This window comes from Ziziphus jujuba, chromosome 12, assembly GCF_031755915.1.
Source record: "Ziziphus jujuba cultivar Dongzao chromosome 12, ASM3175591v1".
Taxonomy (NCBI): Eukaryota; Viridiplantae; Streptophyta; class Magnoliopsida; order Rosales; family Rhamnaceae; genus Ziziphus; species Ziziphus jujuba.
The window spans coordinates 17,422,504-17,441,621 of NC_083390.1; the positions used below are offsets into that span (position 1 = coordinate 17,422,504).

At 34.6% G+C, this 19,118-nt stretch overlaps 1 pseudogene; it reads left to right on the forward strand.

The window, feature by feature from the left end:
- The first annotated feature begins 6,871 nt into the window (after positions 1-6,871).
- Positions 6,872-19,118, forward strand: part of LOC107429100 (non-functional NADPH-dependent codeinone reductase 2-like) — a 34,282-nt pseudogene continuing 22,035 nt past the window's right edge.

Below are 19,118 nucleotides of genomic sequence, written 5' to 3' on the forward strand. Positions count from 1 at the left end.
ATTTTCCGGCGAGGGACCGAAAATCTTCAAACCCAGATCTCTTCGCCGTCCGGCCTCCGTTTGCCTAACCGTCGGTCCCGTTGGAACCCTCTCCCCTTGATCTACAAAACCCCCAAAAATATCAGCCATCGGCTGTAACACCCCATCCCGAACCATGTCGGAATTTTTGCACGTTGACCGAGGTTGACTGTTGATCGTTGACCAAGGGGTCAAAAGTTGACTTTTTGACCTGATTGGAATTCTAGGTTGACTGAGGTACCATTACGAAGTACACGTTGGCACGAGTTCGTAGACTAGTAGCACGTTGAAAATGGAGTTACGGTTTGAAAGTTATGAGCAAAACAAGTTGAGGTCCAAACTGTCCAAGGGGTGCCGGAGTTGACTTTTTATTCATGCAAAGTTGAGCTTTGACTCATGCATAGGGGTGGGCACAGATTGGGTTGGTTCGGTTTTGGATCGAAATACAACCCAATCCATACATATCGGTTTTTCTAATTTACAATCCAAACCAAACCATTGAAGTATTAAATCCAAACCAAACCAAACCATTTATGATCGGTTTGGTTTGGATTGGTTGATCGGTTTGAAACTTACTAATTTATAAATATATAATACAAATAAAAAAATTTTCAAATATAAAATATAAATAATAAATTATAATTATCCAAACATAAAATACAATTAGAATAATACAATATAGTCTACAATGGAAAATAAAGAAAAAAAATGTAGCAAATGATACACATCATGCACTTATTAAATAGCAAACATTAATATCATCATCTCACTCCTATAAAATCAAATTAAAATTGTTAGAACAAATAATGTAAAATAATATATTCGTCGAAATTCATTCACTCAAGAATCAATGCATAATTTCTTTTTTTTTTTTTTTAACTTTAAAACTTTGGTAAATCATAAGTCAATAACGTTGACAGGTTCACTAATTTTAGTTGATTCTGTAAGCTCTACAAAGATCAAAACAATAAAATTAGTAATAAATTATATTTAAACATTTATATATATATATATATATAAGTAACAATTGGATACAATATATGTAGATATATATATGATGGGAATGTAAAAAATATATATATTATGGTGATGGTGATGGACTGGTGGTGGTCGGCAACAAAGGTAAATGTTTAGTTTAGCATTACAACTTACAATTTGATTTAGGATTGTATATATATATATTAAAACTTACAATTTGATGTAAAAGAAAAAAAAAAAATATATATATATATATATATATTAAAAATCAATATATAAAAATGGAAAAAAATTTTAAAAACTAATATATAAAAATGAAAAAAATATTCTAAAATTAATATATAAAAATGAAAAAAATAAAAAATATATAATTTTTTAGTTATATAATATATTATTTGGATTGGATTGGATTGGATTGGATTTATATTTCCAATCCATAACCAATCCAATCCATACAATTTATAATATTTTGAACCCAATCCAATCCAATTGATATAAAAATCCAATCCAAACCGTTAAAAATGGATTGGATTGGGCGGATTGAACGGGTTGGATTGGATTTTGCCCACCCCTACTCATGCATGGTTGTAAAGTGTTCGTCGATACGAGTCCGTAGACTAGCGGCACGTCCGATTTGGACATGTGGTTTGATAGTTATGGACCTGTAGAATTTTTCAAACATCGTATTATTTTAATATTATTTTTAAACGCGTAACGATGTGCCACGTGTGACTTAATGAAGGTGACCATGTGTCACCATGTTGAAAAGCCACATGTCAACCATGTGTAATATCATATTATTTTATTATTATTTTAAATAATAATATGTATTATTAATATTATTTAATTAATTTTAAATTATTTCCTTTTATTTCTTTTATTTCTTTTATTTCTTTTTCTTTTCTTTTTTTTCTTTTTTTCTTTTCTTTTCCCCCACGTGGGAAAAAAGGCCAAGGGGGCCCGATCCTTCTCCTTCTTCTTCTTCTTCTTCTTCTTTCTTTCTTTCTTTCTTCCTTCCCACCGCTCGTCTCTCTCTCTCTCCCTGCTGCACATTTTCCGGCCACCGGAACCACTCACGTGCCGGCCGACGTGAAAGCCCGCAGCTGGGCGATACCGGCGGCCAAATCTCCTGCTGAATGGCTAGCGGACGCGCCGGGATCGGCCTCCAATGCCGGCGGCCGGTGTGTCGCTAGTTTGCCCATTTTCCGGCGGCCACCGGTCGTGCAACCGGTCCTTTCCCACTAATTTGGACCCTCTGATTCCGATTCTGAGCTCCAATTAACTCAACTCCCGTCGATTTGCAAGATACGAAGGGATTAAAATCGGCCGAATCTTTCCGGCCACCGCCGGTCGAATTGAACTCAATGGAGGTCGGTAATGTGATCCTCATCTCACAAGCTTTTCATAGACATATAATTTGTCAATTTTGAATAACGTTTGTGTTTGACCCGCCGGGTACTTGGTATTATTTACCCGAATAAGATATTAATTTATTTGACTGTGTGTGAATTGTGTTTTAGGAGCACGGGTGAGTCATGGAATTGATCCCATGGTGGATCTTAGGTTAATTGCGTGCTCCAGGTGAGTGACCCACCTTCAAATTAATTTCGGGAATTAAATTTGTGATTATTATGTGTGGTTTGAATATTTGGAATTTAATTTCTATGTGCCAAATATTTAATTGATTTATTGTGGAATTATTGGTGAATTTATTTTGATTAAAGAAAATATGCATTATATAAATTTATGCAAATGTGAAATTATTTTATGGTATTGAGGATTTTGAAATTCTTGTGGTTTTAACATTAAATCGGAAATGATTTGATTTTCAAATATTTCAAGGAAAATATTTATTTATGTTGGTGACTTCAATTTTTATAAAGTATGCCCATGGAATATTGTGAGATTTAATTATTATATTTCGAGAAATTATTTATGCTATTGGGAAAATGTGAACATTTGAATTGGTGGATTTGGGATTTGGTGGATTTGAAAATCATGGAATTTATGGTGTTGATTATAAAGAAACTGTGGAGAATTTCCGGGTTCAAGCGGATGGAATAAACCCGCTATGTTTATGCAAAATGTGAAATTTGATATATAAATTAAATATGTGGATTTTATGATTTTTAGATGCACCGTGCACATACTGGTGTTCTGTTTATATGTGACATGGATATTGTGCACACGGATGTTATTAATGCGCGGGAGGGTGTGAGTAGCGCGCAGGTGATATTATGAGGTTGTCCTGTGGTTGCCATCGGATGAGGGTAGGCCACCCCTCCATGGCTGGGACACCAGTTAGCAGCGGCGCAGTGGGACGCCACGCGACTGTATGCCGGTTTCTTTCTATAACCTCCTGTCTGGCGGTACTTTGGGATGCTGTGTACTGTTGGCGCCACTGGTATATAGTGGGTGCATCAATTGATTTTTAGAACTGTGATTTTAAAAATAAATATTTTGAAATTGTATTGGAATTAAAAATATAATTATTATCGTTTCTGGTATTTATTTGATGTCTTGGTTTTCGGGGAATACGAACAAAGGGTTTTGTGAAAAGGTTTTAAAAGGGAAATTTTTCCAACTGAGAGAATTGTAAGGGTTTTGAGAGAAATTATTATTTCCAATTAATTATTATCTATCTACTGTATTATTGTGGTATTATATTGTATAGTAGATAGGGTCACTCACTGAGATGATTAGCATATCATATTTTCAAATTCCGTTCCTCTAGGTACCAGGTTGTCGGTGTTCATTCGGAGTGGACTTGATCTTCATCGCTGTGTTAGTTCATGAAGTACCCTGTTCTTCTTTTATTGCAGTTGTAATACTTCTTTCACTCTTGTTGTATTCTATACTTAGTAGTACTTCATGAAGCTCTGTATACAGTATGGGACACTTATGTATTTATTATGCACTGGATTACTGTTATTATTTTTGAAGTGCTGAAATTTGTGGAATCAACTTGTAGTATTGTGGGAATAATAAGGGGGACATTATAGAAGTATGTTTTCAGTGCAGGAATTTGTGGTAAGTCCATCCCTTAGGGGAGGTTCTGCCGGATTTTCCATAGGAGGGTCCGGTAGGGTTTCCCTAGGATCAAGGCTTGTCTAGGGTTCCGGTGAGGAATTTTGGACGGGTCCTGACATTGGCCACTGGACGCGCCGCCGCCGGCGACGGTTGCCGGTGACTGCGGCGGGAAATCACTATTTCGGCGAGTACCCAGTTGCACCGCTGGTCCTTCCCCACTAATTCCGACCCCCTGAATCCAAATCCGGTGTCCTTTTCCTCCAATTCGCGATGGTTTGGGAGGATCGAAGAGTTGAATCCAGAAAGCTTTCCGGCAAGATTCCGGCCACCTCGGATCCGATCTCCAGGAGTAAGACCGGATTCGTAATCCTCGTCACTCAAGCTTCGATTCGGTATATTACTCGTCAATTTTGGTTAACGTTTGTGTTTAACCCTCGGGTACCGGGTATTATTTATCCGAATAAAATATTAATTTATTTGAGATGTGTAATGTTGTTGTTCTAGGAGCACGGGTGAGTCGTGGAATTAATCCCATGGAGGATCTTGGATTAATTGCGTGCTCCAGGTGAGTGACCCACCTTTAAAAATATTTTGGGATAATTAATTATATTTAATTGATGTTTAATTGATATTTGGAATTATGCTCATGTGGTGCAATTTAATTATAATTGTGGAAAATTATTATTTTATAAGTACGTATATGTTTGTTGGTGTTAAACGGAAATTTTGGGTTATTCAAAAACCCCGATTTTTATTATTGTGATTTAATTTTATTTATTACGCATTAGTAAGGTATTTTCAGTAATAAATTGTATGTGATTTTAATATTATTTTTGGGCATAATTGGTTTAAATATTTTAAGGAAAATATTTGTTTAATTGGTGGTTTAAATTTTATAAATTATGCCCGTGGAATATTATTTGTTGGACCTCGTGTTATGAGAAAAATTATTTTTATATTGTTATCGATGGTTTCGTACTGGGTATGTTAGAGGAAAATATGTGGGATGGTGAAATTGAAAACTAGTATATTTTCCACAGTGATTTTTGGAAAATCGATACGGTAAAAATTAATTTAATAATTATTTTAGATGCACTCATATAGTATTGGTGTTCCGGTGTATATGTGGTTAGCGCGCAAGTTATTATGTCTCCCGTGAGTTGCCATTGGACCGAGGGCAGACAAGTTTTATAGTGCACATAGCTGCCCCCCTCGTTGGCCGGGATGATGGTTTTAGCAGCGGTACTGTCGGGATGCCGAAGTGCCGTATGCAAGTTTTTCTCTTTAATCTCCTCGCCAGTCGGTGCTCGAGACCCTGGGTATCGGAGGGCATCACTGACATATGGTGTGATGCGTCAAGTATAAATTTTCAGATGGAAATTTCAAACCCCAAAGTGTTCAAAAATTATTTATTATATTTTATTACATTTTATTTATATTTGGGGTATTTATCTATTGTTTATTAAATTAATTGATCCCTTGGTTTTCGAGAAATACGAATAACGGGTTTTGTAAAAATGTTTTAAAAGGGGAACATTTCCAACGGAGTGAATAGTGAGGGTTTTGAGAGAAAATATTACTTCAGTTGTTATTATTATTTATTTATTTAATTGTTTGGTATTGATTAATTAAATCCCTTTATTTGTTATATTATCGATATTAAAAGTGTACAGTAAATAGGGTCACTCACTGAAATGATTAGCATCTCACGTTTTTAAATTCCATTCCCTTAGGTGCAAGGGGTGGTAGACGTTCTTCCGGAGCGAACCAATTCTTTGCCGCTATCGTAGTTCGAGAAGTTACTTTTGTCTTCATTTATTTCAATTGTATTATTTCTTTCATCCCTGTTGTATTCTATGCTTAATAGTACTTCATGAAGCTCTGTATACTGTCCTGGACACTTATGTATTAATTATGCACTGGATTACTGTTATTCATTTGAAGTGCTGTAAATTTGTGGAATCAATTTGTAGTATTGTGGGAGGAATAAGAGGATGAATATAGAAGTGTGTTTTCAGTGCAGGAAATTTGTGGTAAGTCCAACCCTTAGGGGAGGTTCTGTCGGATTTTCCATTGGAGGGTCCGGTAGGGTTTCCCTAGGATCAGGGCTTGTCTAGGGTTCCGGTAAGGAATTTTGGACGGGTCCTGACAGATGGAGTCTTTTTTCTAATATTTTACTGAAGTTCTAGAATAGTTTATACTAAAATTAAAAATACAGTATTTGGTTACATTTTATTATATTTTGCATATAAATTTAATTTTTGATAATTTATTTAATACAATAATAGAAATATATATATATATATATATAAATATATATATGTATATAAATTACAAGTTTATTATACAATTCTATACTAAGTGCCGTATAGTGATAATACATACAAGCCAATACAATTCACTTACGCAATACAACTAATACAATGCTGGCTAATACAATATAGCATACCAATGTACCCATATAGTTATGATATAATAATAATGCAATTCGTAAACCTCTCATGTACATACTAGCCCTTCAAAATTTTATAGTTAGTGAGGAACTTCTTCTATGAGACATAGAAATATTGTGCACCCATATTTTTAAAAGTAAAGAAGTCTTTACTTTAAAACTTTTAGATCGTACTTCCATGTTAGAATTTTGATCATTTGCACTGCATTTTGACTGGTTAATTTGCACTGCATCTTGATGTTGTAAAGCCAATGTTATTAGTATTGTATATATCTATGCACACATAAAATGTTATAGTTGGTTTTACATGCCTTGTTATATCTTATTATTGATAATAGAGCTTGTACGTCCACAATAGCTTGGACTTTCAAGTCAATGTGTGTGTGATTAATAATGTATTTGATTTGTGTACTTAGGTACTTTTGCAGGAACCTGGGATTGGAATATCTTGATCTGTATCTAATCCATTTTCGTGCAAGTTTAAAGCGGGAAGCAAATGAGGTACCATTTGGCAAAGAAGATATTATGGCTATGGACATGGAGTCTGTTTGGAAGGCCATGGAAAAGTATCAGAAGCTTGGTCTTACCAAGTCTATAGGAGTAAGTAACTTCACATGTAAGAAGCTTGAGGAATTGCTTGCCACTGCCTGAATCCCTCCTGCAGTCAACCAAGTATGTTTTATTTGCTTCATTAATTTATAATTTCTCAACCAAAAAAAAAAAAAAAAAGAAAGGAAAAAAAAGTAAGAAATCTTTATAACTAATTAGAAATAATTTTCATTATTTATTTTTATGATAATGGTTACTGTGAATTTTAACACTTTATAATAAATACACATTTTTTGGGATATATTATTATTATTATTATTATTATTATTATTATTATTATTATAGGTGGAAATGAATCCATATTGGCATCGGAGAAAGATAAGGGAGTACTGTGCAAAAAAGGGGATACATATTACTGCTTTCTCTCCTTTGGGAGGTAGAGGAACTCCCTGGCGAAGTAATCGAGTTTTGGAATGTAAAACATTGCAAGAGATTGCTGAAGCTTAGGGAAAGACAGTTGCCCAGGTAATTTAAATTAAATTACAGTTTAACAAATTTAATTATCAGTAATCACGAAATAAGTGTTTGTAATAAATTAGCTAGCACTTAACTAACAGTTATACACACACATTTTTTTTAAATTTTTTTATTAATGGGTAACATACATACACGCTAATACAATTTATTTCAACGGTAACTCCATAAAAAGCAAATGTGTATAGTTATATAATATAATTTTCTTGAATAAATTTATATGTTACCTGAATATTTATACAAGTTATTCTTAAAAGAGTACTAATCATAAGCTTCTATATTCTTCACACTCTCACACAGGTTTCAATTGCCCTCTGTTTTAAAGCGTTGAGCAAAGATGAAAGAGTTCCAGTGCTTCAGCAAGATCAGTCCCCTATTTACTCCCTACTTGTAAACCTATAAACATGTGTCACATCATCTTTAAATAGCTTTCCAACTAATAACCATTATAAAGCCAATGAATTTGTGCCACAACATCAACATTATCTTTTTTCCCTGCTGGTTTTGTGAAAAATAGAATATATGGAGAAAATTTGGTTGAATAGCTTTTCTATATTTTTCCAATGAATAATGTACATCATATATATTTATATATATATATAGGCATATGCGATAATCAATCAATCCTATTTCTAAGGTTAAGAAAACGTAATCCACCGATAATGAGACGTGATCAACACTAAATAGAGAAAGTCAGCTAAGGTCATTGATTACATATATTACAAGAATATTTCTTAATGAGAGTGAAAATCGTGAAGTCCCAACTTGCCATGTAGTGTCACAAATTGATCCTTTCCTAATTCTTTTTGTGAATGCATCTACTAGTTGGAAGCATGTAGGAATGTAGGAAGGATTAATCATACCAGCTTGCAATTTTTCTCTAACTATGTGACAATCTATTTCAATATGTTTCGTGATTAGTTGCAATATACAAAGCTGCTTGATTGTCACAGTTCAGCAGTATTGGAGCTATTTGTGGAACCTTTAAATCTTGTAAAATACAGTGCAACCAAGTTAGTTCCAAGTACGTGTTAGCCATAGCTTGATATTTGACCTTTGCTGAGGATTGATAAACATTAGTCTCTTTCTTGGATTTCCATGAAATGAGTGAATTCCCAAGGAAGATACAATATCCTATAACCGATCCTTTTGTGGCACGATAACCAACCCACTCTTAGTCACAAAAAGCTTTTAATGTTAGGTTGTTGTTTAAAGATAGCAATAGGCCTTGTCTAGGAGTGCCTTTTATACATTTCAGAATTCGTAAAGATACATCCCAATGAGGCTTTCGAGGTTCTTACATGAATTGATTCAATACTCAAAGTGAGTAGACTATATCCCGTCTTGTGATAGTGAGATAAATTAGTTTTCCAACCAATCTTCTATACTTAGTTGGATCATTCATTAATGCACCATTTGTGGGAGTGAATTTCAAGTTTTTTTCCATTGGGAATTTTTCTGGACGTGCACTTGTAAGTTTGGAATCTTACAAAACATCCAAAGCATACTTTCGCTGTGATATGAAGATACCTTTCTTGGAATGAGAAAATTCAATTCCCAAAAAATACTTCAAGTTTCCAAGATCCTTGATGTGAATGCTCTTGAGAAGAAATTCTTTAAGTCGCTTAATTTCTTGAATGTCATGCTTGTCAGAAGAATGTCATCAATATGAATGAGAACGACAGTTAATGAAGTACCTCTAGCTTTTGTAAAGAAAGAATGATCTACTTTTGATTGTTGATAGCCGACCTTCTGAATGGTGTCTGAAAAGGTAGAAAACCAATTTCTTGAGACCTGCTTGAGTCCATAAAGGGACTTCTTGAGATGACATACAACATTCTCCCTCTGTTGTCGAAGACCTGGTGGAGGCTCCATATATACTACTTCATGTAAGTTGCCATGAAGAAAAGCATTTTGAACATCTAATTGGTGTGTGAACCAAGTTTGACCAGCAGCAATAGTGAGAAGGCAACAGAGTGTAGTGAGTTTGGTTGTAGGAGAGAATGTTTCATGATAATCGATGCCCTCAACTTGATTATATCCTTTAGCAATGAGACGCGCTTTGTAGCATTTGATGGTCCCATCAGACTTGTATTTGATTTTGTAAACCCATATGTATCAAATTGTTTTGTGTCCCATAGGAAAAGAAACAAGACTCCATGTGTTATTTTGCTGCAATGCTTTCAATTCTCTATTCATGGCTTCTTGCCAATGTGGATCAAGATAGCTTGGGCATAAGAATTAGGCTCTATATGTCCTTTAATGTTAGCTAGAAAGGCACGATGGGTTGAAAAAATACGAGAATATGAAAGAAAGTGAGATAAAGAGGATACCAAGTACAAGATGTAGGATTTCATTTTGAAGCAGAATGATTGACTTAAGATGGTAGCACTAGTCTTTATGCCATGCTAGAGGTTTCTTAGGTCGGGTCGAATGTCTCACGGGAGGAATGGGAGTTGTGTGAAGATCTGAAGTTGTTGTAGTTGGTTCAGTTTGAGGTAAATGTAGAGTGGATTTAGCTGGGGTCGGTACTGATTCAGGTGTGCCAGGAGTTTGTTTTGGTGGTTCAATCTCAGTATGGGTTAACTCATTTTCTTGAATTTGGGAAGATTGGACTTTTTTTAAAGGCATATGGTTTGGACTATCAAAGTAAAGATTGGGTAACACAGTGTCTGGGTGAGATGGAGTTTAAATATTAGAGAAAGGAAATATGGTCTCACAAAACTTAAGGAAAGATGGTCTCATAAAACTTGACATCACGACTTACAAAGAACTGCTTAGTTTCCATGTCATAAAGTTTGTACCCTTTTTGGCCAGCAGGGAATCTAACAAATATGCAACGCTTGGCACGAGGGTATAAACAACCAAAAACCTTTAAATGATCAAATAATGGTGGATGATGGTACAACAACTCAAAAGGAGATTTATTTGATAATAACAGTGATGGCAATCGGTTGATTAATTAAACAGCAGTTAAAATGCATTCACCCCAAAAAGTAAGTGAATTGAGATTGAAAAAGCAATGCATGTGCAATAGTAAGAATATGGTAGTTTCACAACTCTATTTTGTTGCGGGGCGTAAACACAAGTGTGTTGGTACCCAATCCTATGGTATTGAAAGAAATTTCTCATGGATATAAATTCAAACCCATTGTCAACTTGAACAGCTTTAACATAAGCACAAAATTGTATATAGGCAAAATCAATGAAGGACTTGAGAATGCTTTGTGCTTCATAATTGTTTGGCATAAGAAATGTCCATGTGCATCATGTAAAATCATCAACAATACTAAGAAAAAGAGTGCCTCTGAGTGTGTGGGGACTTTATGTGGACCCCAAATATCACAATGCAACAAGTCAAATGGAGCATGAGTTGATATTGAACTTAAAGGAAATGGTAGTCTTGTTTTTTTAGCCATAGGACTAACAGTACAATTATTATCATAAGAAATATTATTGAAAGGCAATAAAGAAGAAACCAATTTGAGGCGGGATGATGATGGATACCCAAGATGCATGTGCCATAGATTTAAAGTATGAGAAACTTGGTTAGAGGGTGGTGTCCTTTGCAATGGGGACATGTAATAAAGACCTCCGCGCTGCTTACCCGAGCTAATAATTTTTCTCGTAGCCAAGTTTTGTAAGACACAGAAAGTTGGAAACAAGATCACACAACAATTCAAAGCAATGGTGAGTTTGCTTATAGACATGAGGTTTGACTGAAATGAGGGGACACATAAAAAATTGTCTAAGAATATGTTAGAATTAAAAGGCACTGTGCCTATTGAAGTGATTGGTGCTGAAGACTCAGTGGGTAAATTAACAGTAGGTATTAATGAGGGTTTTGTTTGAGTACAAAGTGTGGAATTAGAAATGATATGATTAATAGCTCCACTATCTAGAATCCAAGGTTTTGTGAATACAGAATTGATTGAAGCATTGGAAAAATTGAGCAGAGTGATGCGAATCCGTCCGAACCTGCTCAATCGACAACCCACTGGGGTGCCGACCTGATACGGATGAAGATCAGACCGATCACTAGTGCTCAAGCTAAGAAGTTTAAGGAAAATCTTTCTGCCTTTATCCAAGGATTAATTCATATTCAAAAGGGCTTGTCCATACCCGAAGATCCAAGACTTATCTTGAGCATGCAAGTGGTGGAGGCCGGTACGGACCCAGGTAGCGATTTTGGTGCAATTATAGAGGTCGGGAAGCATGAAATGGTTCCAATGTTTCATGGATTCAATACATATGTCTAATAGAACATGGAATCAATTCAAACCAGCTTCAAAGTTGTCCAAAAAGGGGTTGTACGGACAGTTAGTAAATTTGGCCTGTTTTCGCTGTATTTTGTGCTAGCTTTACTGTATTATGCTGAGTTGGCTTTTTCTCTTTTTTCCAAGCAAGGGTAATGTGTGGAACTTCATGATCAGCTTATTTGGATCATAAAAGCATATTGAAGCTGATTTGGAGCTCAAATTGGTTAAAGAATGGTCAAAGTCAACTTAGTCAAAAAGCTAGTATTTTAGTTTCCTAATTTGATTCTACTTTTTGTTTTAGGAAATTATCATTACTTTTTGGTTTTTATTTATTTATTTTCTGGAAAAATAAGTTTAGGAATGTTATTATTTTATTATTTTCATTGTAAATTAGTCAATTCCTAATTCAAAATAAAGGAATTGATTAATCCAAATTAGATTAGGAAAGGAGTGAAAATTTCGGCCACCATAGGAAACCACTTTGTATGGCCGGTTTTCCCTTTGTTTTTAGGGGTTTATTTCATGAATTTTTAGCCTATGTAAAGGATTATTTTTTAATAAGAAAAAGCTTGAATTTTATACAGAAAATTATTTATGAGATTGAATTCTCTTTGTTCTTTTGAACACCTAAAACACCATTAGTGAATAAGTGTTTTAGTTTGACTTATCAATAGGCCTTCCATTACCTATTGTGGCATCTTCATTATATACCAAGGTTTCTAATCACAGGTTGGTTAGGGGTCAAGGTGACCATTAGAACTTTAACATAATTAGATCCCGGCTAATATAATATGGGTTTACGAGCAGATCGTCCTAGGTTCGTATCATTTGGCATTAGAGTCGAATTTTGTTCAGGTTTGATCTATCTTTATTTGCTTTATTTGTTTTTGTGTTATTCTGCAATTTTAGCATTAGGTTAAGGTTGCTTCTATCATCATACATGTTCTGCATCTTAAAAAAAAAAAACAAAACAAAAATTCATTCCTAGTTAAATTAGGTTTTCCTTGACCTACCGTATTTTTGTTTCCTAGTTTGTTGGTTGTCTTTTATCATTGTTCTTGTTAATTTGGTTTTTGTTGATTTTTCTTTGCTGTTTTAGTCTTCAATATTTGCATTCATATATTCAAAAAAAAAAAGAAAAGAAAAAAAGAAAATTCGAACAGATATTTAAAAAAAAAAAACTGCACTTTTGTTTTTGTTGGAGGCCACGGGTTTGGTGGATTTTTGGTGTGGAATTGCAATTTTTGGTGTTGATCTTTGCTACTGCATTTGTTTTATGTTCTGTGAGTGAAAAACAAAAAAAAAAAAAAAAAAAAAAAGAAGAAGGAAAAGCCGAATTAAAAAAAAAATTTCGGTTTGTTGAATTTGGTGTTTGCTGGAAATTTCTTTGAACTGTTGAATTGTTGACTATTTGTTACATATGTGGAGTTGCTGGAGAATTATGTTTGCTGCTGGATATTTGAAATTTTGGGTGCTTAAATTATTGGATTAAAATTAGTTAAAGGATTTGATACAAAACCTTGAATTACAAGAACAACAACCAGCACTATTCTATATTTTTGTTCGATTTAATTCTTGTTTGAGTTTGAAATTCTTTTTCCTAAATTTTATTCTTGAATCCTTAATCTCTTACCATCTGGTCCAGTTCTTAAAAATTCCAAAATTTTCTCACTGTTTTGCCTTATTTTGCCTAGAAAAGCCGAAAACTAGGATTTGTTAATTCCTTCGGTATTGCTTACTTTTTGTTGATAAGTTTAATTAAAACATACTTGTGATCTAATTGCTGTTTGTGGGTGTTTTAATTAGAACTTTGAGATAATTCATTGAGTGAAAAAAGGCAAGGGTGTGTGAGCTTAAAAGTGGGTAAAAATCGAAATTAGTGTGAAAACATGAGTGTCGAGACCTTGATTGAGTGAAACATGTGAGGGAGTGACTTTTGGTGAGAATTTATTTTATTTTACATTATTTATAATAACATGGCAGATTCAAGGGTGAGGAGAGGAGATCCACCTTTAAGAATTAATGAAGAAGAGTCCTTAGGATTCCATGGCGGTTCCCGAGCTTCGGGGAGTGGTGAGCAAACGGACATGAGGGTTGTCTTGGAGCAACTACAGCGGATGAATACTCAATTTGACCATTTAAATCAAAGGATAGATAGGTTAGAAACATCCCAAGGAGGGCTGAAATATAAGGTTAGATGCTCATGGAGGTCGAGGTCGAGGAGGCCGAGGGTGACCAAGAGAGGAATTCAGGAGAAGTAACTATGGAGATGACTTGGATGAGGGGTTTTATGAAATTTTTGAACCTCAAGAAAGGCTAATCCATGGGAGACCAGCAAGGAATGAAGATGATGATCTAGGAAGTATGAAGGTAAACATTCCACCTTTCATGGGAAAAAGTGATCCGGAAGCATATTTGGAATGGGAGGAGAGAATGGAGATGATTTTTGATTGTCATAATTATTCAGAGGCCAAGAAGGTGAAGTTGGTAGCAATGGAGTTTTGTCATTATGCACTCCAATGGTGGATCAATGAGCAAAACACCCGACGGAGAGTTGATGATGACTTGATCACTACATGGCGACAAATGAAAAGTGCCATGAGGAAGCGGTTCGTACCATCACATTATCATAGGTTGCTGCATCAAAGGCTTCAATCCCTATCTCAAGGAAGTAGGTCCGTGGAGGATTATTACAAGGAGATGGAGATGCTCATGATGAGGTTGAGCGTGAATCAAGATAGTGAGGCAACCATGGCAAGATTCCTTGGTGGTTTGATTCGTGAGATAGCCAACCAACTAGAATTGCAACAATATGTGGAATTGGAAGAGATGTTGCATGTGGCTATTAAATTGAAGCATCAATTCAAGAGGAGGGGTGTAGGCTCACAGTTTGGAGGAGTTTCCAACAGTGGAAGATCAATTCCAAGTGGCTGGAGAAACAATCCAACCTATGAAAGCAAGCCAAAGCTGAAGGTGGGAGAAGAAAGCACCAATCGGCCAAGAAAGGAGCTTAAGGCCAAATCTGTCCAAGCACATAAAAATGAGGGTAAAATTTGATCCTAAACCTTCAAGAACAAGATAATTTATTTGTTTTAAGTGCCAAGGATGAGGACACATCGCAAGCCAATGCCCGAATAGAAGAATCATGGTGTTAAAAGGCAATGGTGAGCTAGAGTCGGAAAGTGAGGAAAGTGAGTGTGAAACCGAGCAAGAGGAGGAGGAAGAGCTTGAAGGTGAGGCCGAAACTTTGAATGCTTCCCATGCTGAATTAAGCTTGGTTTCTAGGAAAGTGCTGGCTGCATACAAAGATGAGGACGAAATTCAAAGAGAGAATATCTTCCACACCGGATGTGAAATTCAAGGTAAGATTTGTAGCATGATTATTGATAGTGAAAGTTGTACTAATATAATTAGTAACATTGTGGTTGATAAATTAGGCTTAAAAACTATTAAAAATCCAAAACCATATAGATTACAATGGCTAAATGATAGTGGCGAGATGAAAGTAAATAAATAAGGCAAAGTAAAATTTAGCATTGATAAATATGTGGATGTGGTTTTGTGTGATGTTGTGCCTATGCATGCGGGACATATTTTGCTTGGTAGGCCTTGGCAATTTGATAGAGATGCTATTCATTATGGTAGAGAGAATAGTATTGTTTTTAGATTTAAAGGTAAAAAGGTCAAGCTAGAAGAATTAACTTCTAAAGAGGTGTACAAAGATCAAATTCAAATACAACAAAGGAGGATGGACAATTCAAGGAAAGGACTAGTATGGCCCCCACGGCAACAACACCCATCCAAGGAGTCCAAGCTGTGCAAGACCAACCAGGTAAGTGTTCTAAAATCCAACTTGAGTGGAAAAACCAAGAGAAGGCTGAAATTGGAGTGGAAAAAAATGAGAAACCCGAGAGCTATAGCAAGAAACCCTGTGGGTGAGGAAAAGCGTGTTGTGGTCGAGAGAGAGAGAGGGAAAGAAAGGAAAGAAAAAAAGAATAAAAATATTTATTTGAGTTTTGGAGATGTAAATAAAGCTATCTTGAGTAAGAAACCATTGCTAGTCATGAATTTTAAAGATACTTATTTAAAGATGTTTTTGATGCATAGAACTTTATCTGCATTGTTGAAAGCTTTACTTAGCGGAAATTTGAAAATTTGTAAAAGATAATTTGCTAATATTAAGAAGTTTGATGAACTTATAATTTTAGTATTTGTTGTGATAGTGTTTGACCTAGGATATTGGTTTTCGTTTCAACCAAGAAAGGAGAGGATTCCCGAACAAAGAAAGTCCAAGCTTATGCCGCGAGGAGATGGAAATTTTCAAGTTTTGGAAAGGATTAATGAAAACGCCTACAAGCTTGATTTACCGGGTGAGTATAATATGAGTGCTACATTTAATGTTGCTGATTTGTCTCATTTTTCTGCAGGTGATGACTCTGATTTGAAGCCAAATCCTTTTCAAGATGAGGGGAATGATGCGAATTCGCCCGAACTCGCTCAACCAACAACCCGCTGGGGTGCCGACCTAATACGGATGAAGACCGGGCCGATCACTAGTGCTCAAGCTAAGAAGTTTAAGGATAATCTTGCTGCCTTTATCCAGAGAGTAATTCATATTCAAAAGGGCTTGTCCATACCCGAAGATCCAAGACCTATCTTGAGCATACAAGTGGTGGAAGCTAGTACAGACCCGGGTAAAGGTTTTGGTGCAATTATGGAGGCCGGGAAGCATGAAATGGTTCCAATGTTTCATGGATTCAATACATATGTCTAAGAGGACATGGAATCAAGTCAAACCAGCTTCAAAGTTGTCCAAAAAGGGGCTGTACGGACAGTTAGTCAATTTGGCCTGTTTTCACTGTATTTTGTGCTGACTTTACTGTATTACGCTGAGTTGGCTTTTTCTCTTTCTTCCAAGCAAGGAAAATGTGTGGGACTTCATGACCAGCTTATTTGGAATCATACAAAGCATAATTGAAGCTAATTTGGAGCTCAAATTGGTTAAAGAATGGTCAAAGTCAACTTAGTCAAAAAGCTAGTATTTTAGTTTCCTAATTGGTTCTACTTTTTGTTTTAGAAAATTATCATTACTTTTTTTTTTCTGGAAAAATAATTTTAGGAAAGTTATTATTTTATTATTTTCATTGTAAATTAATCAATTCCTAATTCAAAATAAAAAAATTAATTAATCCAAATTAGATTAGGAAAGGAGTGAGAATTTCGGCCACCATAGGAAACCACTTTGTATGGCTGGTTTTCCCTTTGTTTTTAAGGGTTTATTTTGTGACTTTGTAGCCTATTTAAAGGCTTATTTTTGAATAAGAAAAAGCTTGAATTTCATGCAGAAAATTATTTGTGAGATTGAATTCTCTTTATTCTTTTGAACACCTAAACACCATTAGTGAATGAGTGTTTTAGTTTGACTTATCAATAGGCCTTCCATCACCTATTGTGGCATCTTCATTATACACCATAGTTCCTAATTACAGGTTGGTTAGGGGTCAAGGTTACCATTAGAACTTGAACATAATTAGATCCGGACTAATATAATACGGGTTTAGGAGCAGGTTGTCCTAGGTTCATATCATTTGGCATCAGAGCTGAATTTTGTTCAGGTTTGATCTATCTTTATTTGCTTTATTTGTTTTTATGTTATTCCGAGAGCTTTCCGACGAGATTCCAGCCACCACGGATCCGACCTCCGGGAAGTAAGATCATATTCGTAATTCTCATTTCTCAAGCTTTTATTTGGTATATCATTAATAAATTTTGGTTGTCGTTTGTGTTCGCTCCCTGGATATCCATTTGGGAGTTACCCGATTAAAATATTAATATAATTAGTTTTGTGTATTGTGGATATTTTAGGTGCATGTGTGGGTAGTGGAGTTGATCCTGCAGAGGATCTCGATTGATACATGTGCTTGAGGTGAGTGACCCACCTTCAAAATTATTTTGGGATGTTAAAATATATATATTTTGTGTTAATTGGTTATTTGAAGAATACGTTTTATGTGTTGAATATTTAGTAAGTTTACATTTGGAATTTTGATGCCAAAATTGAATGAATTATAATTATTTGTGTGTTAAGAAGTATTTTGATTTCAAGAATTTTATGGATATGGGATTTTTTTAATAATTGTTAAATTTTATTGTTGGAATATTGTGTAATTAGAAATGTTTTCATGTGAATTTTAATATATGTTTAATATTTGAAGGAATTTCCATTTAATTTTACAATGCCAATTTATGATGGTTTTAATATATGTGTTGTTGCCAGAAATATATTTGAGATTTTAAAGGAATTATGGTTTAAGGTTTTTAATAAATTATTGTTGAGTTTGATGTTGATTTTATGACACATGATAAATGCATTTACATGATTTTAAGGATATATGAATATCATATGGTTTTATTGATTCAAGAAAAATATTGGTTTAAATTATGGTGCCTTCAAAATATATATTTATGAACTTGAAATATTATTTGATGGATTTTATGATATAGGAAAATTATACATATTATTGATGGATTTATGCTGGTGATATTAAAGAAAAATGTGGGATTGTGAATTTGAAAAGCGGTATAATTCCCACGGTGAATTTTGGAAAAATTTGGGTATTTTGATAATAAATTTGGTTATTTGTTTTAGACGCACTCATACCGTACTAGTGTTCTGTACTGTATATGTGGATGAGCACGCAAGTTGTAATGTCTCCAGTGAGTTGCCATTGAACCGAGGGCAGGCAAGTTTTTATATAGTGCACATAAGCAGCCCCCCTCCATGGCCGGGATGACGGTTTAAGCAGCGGCGCTGTTGGGACACCGAAGCAACCGTATACAAGTTTCTCTCTTTAACCTCCCGAAGGACGATGCTCGAGACGCTGGGTATCGTAGGGCATCACTGGTATATAGTCTGGTGCGTCAAGTATTATTTTTCAAATATAAATTTCAAATCCTAAAGTTTTAAAGTCGTATTTAAATTAAATTTATTTAATTTATTTTATCACCTATTTCCAATTAGTATTTTCTAAAATGTATTTATTCATATTTTATGTCAATTAATTTAAATCAATGTTTTTAAAATGCACCTTGCCATATTTTTATTATATAGATTGATTGAATATTTCAAAAATAATTTTATAATATTTTTACCATTTATTTTACATGGTTTGTCTGTAATTATTTAAATTCTGTTATTGACTCTGTTTATATTGAATTATTAAATCAAATTTTATGAATTATATATTGAATTTCACTTTTATGTTACATTTCTCTAATGCAAGTATTTTAAATTTATT